Source organism: Camelus bactrianus, chromosome 19, assembly GCF_048773025.1.
Source record: "Camelus bactrianus isolate YW-2024 breed Bactrian camel chromosome 19, ASM4877302v1, whole genome shotgun sequence".
Lineage (NCBI taxonomy): Eukaryota > Metazoa > Chordata > Mammalia > Artiodactyla > Camelidae > Camelus > Camelus bactrianus.
Window position 1 is genome coordinate 14451609 of NC_133557.1, and position 12780 is coordinate 14464388.

General features: G+C 47.8%; 1 long non-coding RNA gene across 1 annotated transcript in view; it reads left to right on the forward strand.

Annotated features, from left to right (window-relative positions):
- The first annotated feature begins 3561 nt into the window (after nucleotides 1-3561).
- Nucleotides 3562-12780, forward strand: part of LOC141574048 (uncharacterized) — a 69703-nt gene continuing 60484 nt past the window's right edge. The window contains exon 1 of the long non-coding RNA XR_012500617.1: nucleotides 3562-3717. This is a non-coding gene — a long non-coding RNA (uncharacterized LOC141574048). The remainder of the gene's footprint in view (nucleotides 3718-12780) is intronic.

Here is a 12780-nt window from a genome sequence, read left to right on the forward strand (position 1 = left end):
TGGCTCAGGTGCCCTTAGGCCAAAAGGACAAGGGCCAGAGGCAAGGCAGGGTCTGAACCCGAGGAAGGCAACTCCGTTGGTATTAAAATGAGACCATCAGCTGGAGGGGAGGAGAGGGCTTAGAGGGCACAGGGAAGAGCCCAGAGCCCTCCTGCCCACCAAGAGTAGGGGCTGCTCACCACAGAGCTGGGTGTCAGGGTCCCAGGAAAGAGGCATAGGGGTCAAGACAGGGCTGTAGTCCAGCAAAAACTGGAGGGAAAACTTCATGCTTCTAACTGAGCCCATCAGTCATGAAGGAGACTGGAGCCCACTGGGCCTAGGTTCAAATTCCAGCTCCTCCACTTATCAGCTGTGTGACCTTAGGTAAGTGGCTTCACCTCTCTGAGTCTTGGTTGCTACCATTATAAGATGAAGATAATAGTGCTCAATACAAGGAGATAATGTCGGGGAAGGCCTCCCAATGAGATGGGCACCTAGCAAGTGCTGGTATCCACCTTGGGGGAAGAAAGCCACAACTCTGCCCACTGGGGCTGCCTGAGTAAAGCTTAGGGAAACACTGACAACTCTAGCTCCCTATTGTTGGTGGGCAAGGGCTCCGGACAGCCCTTAGGCTGCACTTGAACCCTGAGTCCTTTACTTCCTAACTGTATGACCTCTCCACATCTCAGTTTTCTGCCTTATAAACTGGAGATACTACTAATACCAAAAAAAAAAAAAAAAAAAAGAGCCTGTTTGTAAGAATGAATTGTTATTGTTATAGGAGTGAATTGCTTGTTAATTGCTATGAATGTTAAAAATTAATTGCTGTAAGAATTCTTTGCTTTAAAGTACCCATCACAGTGCCTGACACATAGTGAGTGCTCAGCTATAATTGCTGTCATTATTGAGTCAACATTTGAGTGCCTGCTCTGTGACAAACTTCATGTCAGGCACCATGGGTCTTGGGAGAGAGTGCAGAACTGGGTATGATTTGGTCTCATGCTGTGGACTCAGAGTCCAGTTAAGAGGTGGCAGAGGGGAAAGATGGAAGCATCCAAATGACCTGTGGAAAGTACAAAACATTATAAGACAGAGGCAGAAAAAGATGAAGTGTGGGAGGGCTTTCTGGAAAAGAAGGCCTTTGACTGGTACTTTGATGACTGGGAAAGCAACAACAATGTAATTAATGTTTATCAAGCACTTACTATGTGCCAATAGTATTGTAAGTGTTTTGCCTGCATTCTGTGATTTAAAGCTCATAAGAGCAATAATTAGGAGGGACTATCCTACCCATTTCATGGACGAAGTAACTGAGTCTTAGAGAGATTGAGACATCTGCCAAGATCACTCAAGCCTGAATCTGAATTCTCAATTCCTTGAGCTCTGACACCCCACACTCTTCTGCACTCCAGATACAGGGATGTAAAGTTGCAAAATTAGAGGGTGAGTACAAAACATTCACTGTACATCTGTTCTGGAGGTATGCCAGACCCCAGTCTAGGCACTTTGCCTACTTGATCACGTGCAATCTTCATAACAAGCCACGTGAGGTAGACAACATTTTATCTCCCTTTGCAGATATGGCAGCTGGGGCTCAAAGTAGTTGAGCATTTTACATAAGATCAAACTAGAAAGTGATAGCATTGGGATCTAGCTCTAGGTAGTCCAAATCCCAAACTCATGTTATTTCTCTGACTTCAGGGGTGTGCCTTGGGAAGAGAGAAGTAATCGTCCAGTGGGTCCTTGAAGGGAACAAAGTATGGAGCTGTGGGGCTGGACTGGAAGGCTAGATGCCTATTCATGCAGCTCATGTGGTAGGCAATGGGGAGCCACTGAAGATTGTAGGATTGTAGAGTAGGGGCATGGCAGGGTTGAAGCTGCATCTTCCAAAGATAAATCTCACTGCAGCACCTAAGATGGATTGAAAGAGGGTGAGAGAGGCAGCAGGAGCCCTATCAGGAGACAGAACCAGGTGATGCTGACTTTAGACGAGAAGTGATGTGGACAAAGTGGCCTTCTGCTGGGGAAGGAAAACAGAGAGCTCAGAGATGAGAAACAGCCAGGGGCAGGGCCATTAGCCTTATCAAAAAGCTGATTGCTCTTAGCAAAGCATTTAATACGATTTCCCGCTATTAGGGCCCCAACTGGGGCTAGCAAGATTATTAATTCTTAAGATAATCATTAAGCTGGGCGGATGGTATTTTAATATATGGCAACAGGCGAGCTATTGTCATTTTTTCCCCTTCTATCTTGATTGCGGGTCACCCAATTAGAGCTGGCTTCAAATGCCCCTTCCTGGAAGTAGTGAGATAAGGCTTTATGTCCTCAAACAAGAGCTATCGGCTGTGATGAGAGGTCCATAAATATTAATAAATCTATAATTAGTCCTGTGAAAAGGGGATCAATCCAGAAGAAGGTTCCACCCATTAATACTAGAAATCACTTTTGCAAAGTTGCTGGGAAAGCAAGGCTTTTTCTGTTCCAAATGCCAGGCTGTTCTTTGTTCTAAGAGGATGCAGTTCTGCTGAATCTACCAGCCTCTGATTCACATCTTATTCTGAGATAGTACCTGGAGGTGGTGAGAATACCCAGAGGGCTCAGCAGGGAAGAAAGGCTTTCCAGAGGTGATGAAAGGAGAAGGTTGGGCCCCCCCTGGTCTTGTCTTTGATTATTTTAATGTTTAACTTATATTGTTTTCAGTTATTGTGTTTCAGAATCCCAATGAAGAAAAGGGTTCTTATTTTCCATATAAAATTAGGCTAAGTGAAGGGGGTTTGTAGAGCTTTAAGGTGCCGAGAGATATGAATACACGTTATTTTTCTATTTAAAATTTTTTTATTGAGGTCTAAAACACACTCAGTAAAATGCACAAGTCTTTAAGTACACAGCTCAATGACTTTTTACATATGTATACCATTGTCTAGATTGAGATGATGTTTCCATCACTCCAGAAGCCTCCCTTGTGCCCCTTCCAGTCCACATCCCCCGTCCCAGCCTTCTAGTACCATAGACACAGTTTGCTTGTTCTAGAACGTTATACGAATGGAATCACACAGTATGAACTTTTGGATCCGACTTCTTTCACTCATTATTATGTTTCAATATCAGAAGTGAATTATTTTGTTCTTGAGGAGTCGTTACTGTTTCTTCCTTACCACAAAAGTAACACTTGTCACCACCTAAGTGATATAAAATACAAATGAATAGAGATCAGTGGACATCGCCCTTGTGCTCAAGTACTTCTAAGAGCATCTCCCTATATTTTAAAATTGTAATAACTAGGCATGCCCACTGTGGAGATTTTGGAAAATGAAAGGCCTTTTGTTGCAACTGACAGAAACCCAACTTCAACTGGCTTGGTCAAGATTCAGTTTGTTGGCTCATGTACCCGAACAATAGAAGTAAGAAGTTGAACAATGTTTCTTTCTCCACATATTTCCCAGGCGTGGCTTCATTTATGCAAGCCCATAAAACGGCTACTTGCAACCCTAGACTCCAGCCCCTCTTTCGGGAAACCTATCTAACAGGGATCAATCCAAGGGCTTTAGAGCAATCCCGGGGCAAACTCTGACTGGCCTTGCTGGAATCACATGATCATCCTTGGACCAATCACGCTGGCTAGGCTAAAGGAGAACTTTGGCCAGCCTGAGTGCCCGCTGGAGCAGCTGTGGTGACTACAGCCTCTCGACAAGCAGACAGTTGAAACGGGAAGAGGTTCCCCCAAAGCGCCAGAAGAAGGTAGGCTGGAAAATAATACTGAGGAAACGAAACTAGGGGACCTCGCGTGCTGTTGTCTGTCTGCTTTGTGGGGCAGGACATCCTTCAAGGAGGGGACCTGGGATGCCTTCACCTCCTTGGTGGTCTTACCGAGCTGTCTCATTCTCCTCTTCCCCCTTTGTGCCTCTACCTCATTTTTCTCAAAGCCAAAAAAACCTTTGAGGCTTGAAAAATGAGGCATGTTATGGAGAATACAAACCTTAACAATCTAGTCAAAACTAGCGGACCATGAACTTATGTGTATACCAGGCCAGCCTCCTCGCTGCGTCCCAGGCATCCAGCCCAGAGCCTGGCACAAAGGCGGAGCCTTCAGATGTTTGACTAAGTGGATGGAGATGATAATAGCATTTCTCGAGCATTCCCCGTATGCCAGTTCTCCATAATTTTCTAGACATCATGCTTTATCCTCACAAGTGTCTTCTGTGGTATTGTTTTGATTTCCATATAACAGATTTGCTCTTGTATTTATGTCACTGTTTATTGAGTGTGTAGGGTGTGCAAGACAGGCAAGATACGGGCTCTCTTTCAGGGAGTTTACAATCTAGTGGATGGGGAAACTGAGGCTGGCGGGGGCTGAGCGGAGCGGGGCATGGGGAGGTGGGTGGCAGTTGGCAGGAGGAGGCTCTCCAACCTCCATCTGGGAGGAGTAGAAAATAGTGATGAGAAAGGTCACTCGGCTCGGGAGGTGGGCTCGGAGGGGAAGGGGACTCAGCAGCTGCTTCCCAGGAGCCTGGACCGGTTTCAGCCAGTTCAGGGCACGCGGGCTGCTCCAGCCTGGCCCTCTCCCCTCCCTCTTCCCGCTCGGTTTCTCCCCTCCGCTGCCTCTGGCGCAGTGATTGACGCGGTAATTGGCGCGCTTAGGCACCGGGCTAATTGAGGTCGGGCTGCAAATTGCAGCGGCCTCGCGGAGGCGGGGAGCGCGGGGGCCGCGCGCGCTCCCTCCCCGCGCGGAGCCTGGTGTGGGGGCGGGGGGAGCGAGCGGCCCGCCCCTCCTTTTTCCTTTGCGGCAGGGGGGCGGGGGCGGCTGGGACTCCTGAGGGGGACTCCCGGGCCTTCTCTCTTCACCGGGATGGGAGACTCCAGGCAAGGGGGCGGTGGGAGAAAGTAAGCCCCCAACTCACGTTGAAGACCTTCCCTGGTGCCTGAGCTCCTGGGGCTGGAGGGGCAGGAGAAATAGCCCAGAATCTGCCTTTGCCTCTTCCAGCAGCTGGGGGCCTTGCCAAATAATTTCTCGGCTTTGAGCCCCAGTATCATTAATTTACTTACTCATTCATTCATTACTACATTCACTCATTCAGTCAACACATTTATTAAGTGCCTTATGTGTTTCAGGCACTGGAGATGACGCTGAAACCAGACAGGCAGTGTCCCATCCTCTGGAATGGGGAGATGGACAAACAAAATATACATTATTACAAGCAGAGGTGCTGGGAGAGACATTATCTGTAGGAGACCGTTCATATGGGGTGGGCAAGGAAAGGCCTTTTTGTGGAAGGGGCATTACAGCTGAGGTCTGAGGGATGAGAACACAGTGGGAGTGGGCAGTGTGTGTGTGTGAGTGTGTGCATGTGTGTGAAGGGGTCAAGGGAAGACCTCCTCTCCAGGAGAGGTAGGTAGAAAAGACCTGATGAATAGTGGTCCCACGTTGTGTATGTCACTCGGCAGCTTGCTTGGACTCACGTGTTCCTGAGATGGAGCCATATTGATACAGCACCACCACTGCAGAGGTGATTTTTCATCTGCTGCCCAGTTTGGGCTAGAAACTGATGAGACTGGAGGCTCAGTGCAGAGAGCTGGCATGGAGAGGATAGGGCAAAAAATGTGCGGGCTGTGTGATGAGAGAGGTCACTCGAGCTCGGAGGTGGCTAGGAGGGGAAGGGGACTCAGCAGCTGCTTGCCTGGAGCCAGGATCGGTTTCAGCCAGTTCAGGACACACGGGCTGCCCCAGCCTGGCCCTCTCCCCTCCCTCTTCCCGCTCGGTTTCTCCCTTCCGCTGCCTCTTGCAGATACTCCCCAACACCAGCCTAAAGGAATCAGGGAAAGGGTTTGGGCTGAGAGACAATGGGTGACCCGAGTCTCCATCTTGAATCAAACTCTATAAAACTTTGGGGAGGTCCTTTCCCCTTTCCCATCTGTAAAATGGGTATATGTAAGAGAACAAGACAAGATCAGTTACTTTCCACAGCGTTCTTATTCTAGCTCTGGTTTCTCAGATTCTGAATTTGTCCATTGGCGTTAGTCACAGAGTCAAACTCTTGGCTGGAGTTGTTGACATCTCCTCCGGGGTCCAGAGTCCATACTCGGAACTACCTCCTTTAGCTAACCTTCACACACCAAGCCAGTGTTTCACCTGCTCTAAATCAACCCAGGGCCAGGTACCAGACAACCAGGCACAGTCCCGGTGCCCCAAAGACCACTGGAATTATTCAGACCAACCAGTCATAAGCTGTCTGCTCTGGCCCGCCTGCCTTTTCTGTAGAAACTCCAATAAAGGCTGTGGCCTATGCCTTCGCCTCTTTCCTGCCTCCTGACCAAACCTGCTGCTTCCTCGTGTGGCCCTGTGTGGTGTAGTGTGCTCCCTTCTCTCGGGAACGTAAGTAATAAATTTTTCTTTCAGTGGCATGCCGTCATTCAGTCATCTTTATAAATGAAAACCTGGGCATGAGTTGATTTCTCAGAGTCAGGTGGTTGTGTGAAGTCCCTTGAGGGGCTGGCAGGAGGACTCTGGCAAGGGGGGCAGTTGCTGGATGTGTGTGTGACAGGTCTCACCTCAACTCGAGCTGCTCTCTGGGACACATGCAGCTGCCACAGCTGGGAAAAGAGTTTTGCTGCCCCTTAAGCTTCAGAAAACGCTGATGCTAAGGACTCATCCATCCCAAAGATTTGTCTGGCTCCCACCTTGGTGCTATAACTGACACAAACCCATCCACTTCTCTTTGATGTTGTCAAAGGGATTCTTTTGTGGGTTTTTTTTTTTTTTTTTTTTTTTTTTTGCTGTGCTGGCTGAAGAGGTCTTGTGGGCCAGTTGTTTGCTGATGGGTCTCAGTGCCACCTTACCCCTCTCTACTCTCTTGTCGCTAATACTGGAAGCCTGAAGACTACATTTCCCAGGTGATCTCATCAGCTGGGGTCGGTAGGTAGTGTTGTTGGGAAGTCCTAGCAGGAGATTAAATGCAGCAGTGGTGACAGCAGACAACTTAAGTCAACCACTGACAGATGTGAGCTCCAGCAGTGTCGGTGGCCCCAGTGGTGATCACGGGGGTGGCTTCCGCCTCACAGCAGTGGCTGGCTGCTCAACCCCGAGAGGTAGCAGCTTCTGGATAACTGAGTATCACCCTTTTTTTTTTTACCTTTTGCTCCTCTGCTTCCCCATCCCAGCACCTTTGTTATAAATTTCATGCCTTCAGTTTCCTCGCTGCTTGAAATATCTACAGCAGTTTCTGTTTATGCCTCGGTTAACTAGAAATGCATGGAAAAGACCTCAAGCTTAACTGGATGCGAGCGCCATCTTTGGCTGTATTACTAGGGGTATAGTGCCTGGGACTGAGAGGGTGATATCTGGGATCCCTCTCTGCTGGTTAAAGCCCAAACTGGAGAATGGAACTGAGCTGGACAAGGTTCTAGGGTTCTCAGTAAGCCTGAGTAGACAGGTAGACAGTGGTAGCTGGTTAGGATATAAGATTCTAAGTCATTTTTTCTTATCTGAATGGCAGCACCAGCCTCCTCATGGTCTGCGTGCCTCGAGCCTTGTCCCTTTCAGTTTGTTTTCCATGTGATGACCTAGAGGGCCTTTCAAAAATCCATCCAACCAAGCAAACCCCTCCCTCCAAATGAAAACCTCTTAATGTCTCTCTGATGCTCACAATTTTTAACTTGACATTAAAGACCTTTCCTGATCTGACCCCTACAGACCTCTCCAGCCTCTGGCTGACTTCTCCTTGCCTTGCAGGTCATAATGTAGCTGCCCTGAATCACCCGTGGTTCTCTGAACACGCCATGCTCTATTTTCTCAATTGATCTTATTATGCACATATTATGTGCCTGACTTTAGGCACTTATTATGTGCCTAATACTGTTCCAGGCATGGGAGGATGGGCAGCAAACAATTCAGAGTTTTCCTTCATGTCTCCTCCAGGCTTTTGCATGCTCTATGCCTTTTGCTGAACACTCTTTCTCCGCAGTTTTCTACCACACCCCCTCATTTCCCCTCATTATCTGATGCTTTCAGAGCTCGGCTGAGGCAGCACCTCCTTCAGAAATCTTCCTAGACCCAGACTCCGCCTCCCAGGCTGTGGAGCTATTTCCTTTGTGCTCCTACAACCCCCTCTGCTTCCTCCAGTCCTAAACATGGATCCCTGAATTGTCACTGCTGGGTGACACTGAGCTCCTGGATGGAGGACCACATTTGATGTGGGTCTGTGTCCCTTCACAGTTTCTGGCACATGAATTTGTTGAATGAATGAATGAATGAATGAATGAATGAATACCTATAGGCTAGAAAACCAGGAAACACTCTTTGGAAGAAGTGACCGTGAAGGCCTTCGGGGGCACCTAAGCTCATTCTAAATAAAGAGTTGGGGACTTGTGATAGACCCTTCCTTGGTTGCCATTATCCTCAGCCTTGCCATTGAAGGCACTTCTTGATCTGGTTCTACTGACCTCTTCAGCCCTGTTTGTGCTTTCTCAACCCAGATCCAGCCCTTTAAGCCAAACAGGACTTCAGATTTGGGCTCAGCCACATCCCGACTGTGTGAACCCAAAAAATGATGTCACCTCTCTGCGGCACCATTTCCTCAGCTTTCAAATGGTTTAGGTGATTTCTGCCTCCTGGGTCTTTGTGAAAACTCAGAGACAGGTAATGGAAAGTGGACTTTGGGCCGCAGTCAGTGCTCAGTCAGTGGATGCTCGAGTTATTATGACTTATGCTGAGGGCAGTGAGGAGTCCTGGGGAGCTTTCAGCAGCCGTGGGAGTTGTAGAATTGAATTTGCCCCTTAGAGCTCTGGAGCTGGCTGTGGGGAGGATGACTTGGACGGAACAAGACAAGAACAGGCTGGTGCAGGCTGGTAATTTACAAAGCTGTCAAAAATCAGATCACTCATGCTTTTGGCCAACGGCTATTATAAAAATTTTAGAGTGAAATATAAAATACAATTTAATCTTCAGAGTAAATTATAAAACACGAAACAGAAACAAATTAGATAGATGATACAATCTCATGGAACCAAACCAGACAGTTCCCAGTGACGACACTGGGTTGGGTGAAAACTTTTGCTGGGTCCTCAGAACATCCAGCTCAGGTGACTGAAAGAGTCAGAAACATACCTGTGGTTTCCAGGGACTTGAGTTGCCAGATTCACTCTCTTTTTTTGGGAAAATAGTTTAAAAATTATTACAAAAGTAATATATGCACATAGTTAAATATTTAGTTATTGTCAAAGACGCAGAATCAAAAAGTCTCTCTCCTACTCCACGCTCCCAGTCTCCCTCTCACCGATAATAATTTAGTGTTTATTTTACCTGAGAATGTCCATCCCTTTGCAAGTACAAATAATTCCTTCCTCTCCAACACAGCCAATATTTTACACCTGCTTTTTTCACAGAGTGACATGCCTGGGAGATCTCTTCATATTAGTTCTTTTAATGACTATATAATAATCCAATGTGTGAATGGACCATCGTTTACTTAGTCAGAGCATACTGATAAACATTTAGGCTGGTTCTTCAGTGTGTTTGTAGGAGAAATTCCTGGAAATGAGATGCATATTTTAAGGATGCTGACATTCTTTATGTTGATAAGTGTTTACAAATGATCCCCTCTTAGGGACACGATTAGTACTCCCCCATGATCTCCTTGGATCTTTTTTACTGGTTTGTTGTAAGTGCCCCCCCTTCTCTGTGCTTTGTTTCTAATAATTCACATCTGTGACCTTCTTCGTAGGCTACTGGTGCTGCCTTGCCTGTGAAACAACTAACGTGCCTGGATGTTAAGTCTCCCTGCGGGGGAGCTAGTCAATGACTGACTGGCCCAGGAATATGAAAGCCCAGTTCCCAGGCTTTGAGGCTGGACGAGCTCTAATTTATACTTCAGAGCTCCCTGTGGGACCAGGCTGAGGTGGGGACGTTACCTAAAATCTCACTGTGGCAGGCAACCTCTAAGCTGGCACCAAGACACTCACCTCTTGGTAGTCATACTTTTGCATAATCCTCGCCCTCGAGTGCAGGCCATGATGTGACATCACCTCCAAGATTAGGTTGTAAGAAGGCCGTGACTTCTGTTTTGAGGGCTTTCTCTTGTCCCCTCTCTCTTTTATATCTCTTACTCTGGGAGAAGCAAGCTGCTGACTTATGAGCAGCCCTGTGGAATGATCCAGTGCCTGAGAACTGATGTCTCTGGCCAGCATCCTGTGAGGACCTGAGGCCTGTCCATACTTAGAAGAGTGAGGTTCGAACTGCATCCTCTCTTAGTCATACCTTGCAATGACTGTAGCCTTGGCCAATGCCTTGACTACATCCTTTTGAGAGAACCTGAGTCTGACCATCCAGCTAAGCCATTCCTGGATTCCTGACACACAGAAACCATGAGATAATAAATGTTGATGATATCATATTCTAATTTGGGCAAATTTGTTACAGAGCAATAGATGACTAATACATGCATCTTGCTTGGCTTCCTCCCTTCCCTGTCCTGCTTCCCTTTGCAGTCTTCCCATAAAGCACTCCCTTAATAAATCATATGCATGGGAATCCTTGTCTGCTTCTGGGAAACCAACTCACCCACCTCTATAGGGTTTGTACAGTACACGCTGCTGGCATTTGGAGGGGAGAGGGGCTGTTTCCTCAGAGCCTCTACCAACAGCATGTGCTATCAAACTTTTAAACTCAAATATAGTCTGGAGTTGGACATGACAAGATAACTCTGATTCCAAAGAGGGTTACACAGTGCGGTCTCCATGTCAGAGGTACAGACACACTGAATCGTGTGCCCTTCCTTCACCATTCCCTGTAAATTCCCACCTCTCTGCCCTTTCCTAGGCTGGGCCTTCCCCTCACATCACCTGTCCATATCTCTGTCCTTCCCATAAAGCTCATATCCTATATACCCCTCCTCCCCATAGGAAGCATCTCCTGACCTCCCCTCCCAGAAGGATTGCTTCCCTCCCCCAAGCTCCCTCTGCGTATCTCTTTCTGATGTCTTTTACCCAACTTGTCATTATTTCCACTCAAATATTATCTCCCTGCCTGCACTAAGAGCTCTTTGCAGGCCAGGGTTTATCTTCCAGGACAGTGCTTGGTACAGAGAGGTCGTGAAGTCATTTTTTGTGAGTAAACACCTGGCCCAGGTCATGTTCAGGGAGCCATCCTGAACTCCCTTCTCCCTGTCTGCCCCCAAGTCCTGCTCCTTCCCCTCCTTATCTCTGAGTCAGACTTCACCACCTGTGCTTCCCCCTTCACACTCATTTCTTGCTGTCTCCTCTGCCCCCCACCTTCCCTTCCAGCCCTGAGAGCTACTTACTGTTTGCTAAAAATGATAATAATTACCATTGTCTGAGCCACTTCCAAGGCCCTGTTCTAAGAATTTTGCATCATGATTCCTGTGCAGAAGGTACCATTATTGGCCCCATTTTATAGATGAGAAAACCAAGGCACATAGAGGCCAAGTTCACACAGTTGGCGAGTGGTGGAGGCAGATGCTTTTGGTGCCCTGCCCCACTGCCGACCTGCCCCAGGGGTCACCTGTAGACAGATCCTGGGCATGCCAAGGGCATCTCTGGCCTGCAAGGGCATGGCTGAACCCACAGAGGTAGCATGACATGCAGTGAGTTAAAAACCTCAGGGACAGCCCTCTTTAGGGGAGGCAGGATTCTAGCTTCTTTGCTCTGCCCCTCTGGGGACAGTTTTGCCACCTCTTCCGAGCACTCTCTCCAGGGTCCCCTGCCAGACTGAGCTCCAGTTGCCCACAGCAGCTGCTCACTCATAACTACACCCTGTAGTGGCTTCCTTTCCTACCCTTTCTGGTCTCACATCCTTTTATCCTCACTGTGCTGGGACCACCTCCCAGATATACTGCCTGCATATAAACTCGTGTCTCAGGATCTGTGTTGAGGAAAACCCACATGAAGCAGCATCAGAGTGAGATTTGCACTCTCTGTCTGCCTTGGGCTGCTCTGCTGTCCAGACACACTGGCTCTTTCACAGCTCCATGCCCTAGTCTACCCCGTCCCCCAAACCCTGCCTGCAATACACTCTCCATCCCTGATCACCTCGCCTCCATTTAAAAGACCCAACTTAGATAGATTTTTATAAGTTTGTCTGACATCGCCTTCCCCAATTAGAATTGGCCACGCTTCTCAGTGTCTCGGCAGACAGGCTTCTCTCCCAGGCTCTATACTATCCCCAGGCTCTTGCTTGTGGGCTTCTGTCTCCCCTTCCACCCTGGGAGGGGTCCTGTCTTACTTACCTTGGAAACCCCTGCTCCACCCGGACTAAGAAACGGAGTAGGCACTGATCCATCTTTAAATCAGGGGTGGCTCCATACTCAGATCCCTCTTCTTCCCACTGCCTCTCTCACTCCTTTCCATCCCTCTCCTGCACCATTTTACATCATTTCCCAGGGTCAGTCCATTGTTTCTGTCTTCTAGCCTGCCCTGTTTCACCCTCACATCCTTCACGGCGCCTCACCTTTGCCCTCCCATTGCACTCATTTATTTTCCTATCTGCCTCCCCACTGGATTGTGAGTCCTCTGAGGCCTCCCAGGTAACTTGTTTATAACTATATCCACACTGTGCCCCTTGCACAGTACCTATTACATAATGGGTGCTAATAAACGTTTTTTGAATGGATGAATGAATTAATTACTTAATACACATATTCCCAGATCCCTGAATGGAAGGATAAAGGAACTGGTACAAATTACTTAAGGCTCTTTGGGATGTAAGTGTGAGAAGTATATCTCAAGCTGGCTTAAGTAAAAGAAAGGATTTATTGGCTTAATCACTAGGATGCCTGAGTGGACTTCAGGCAT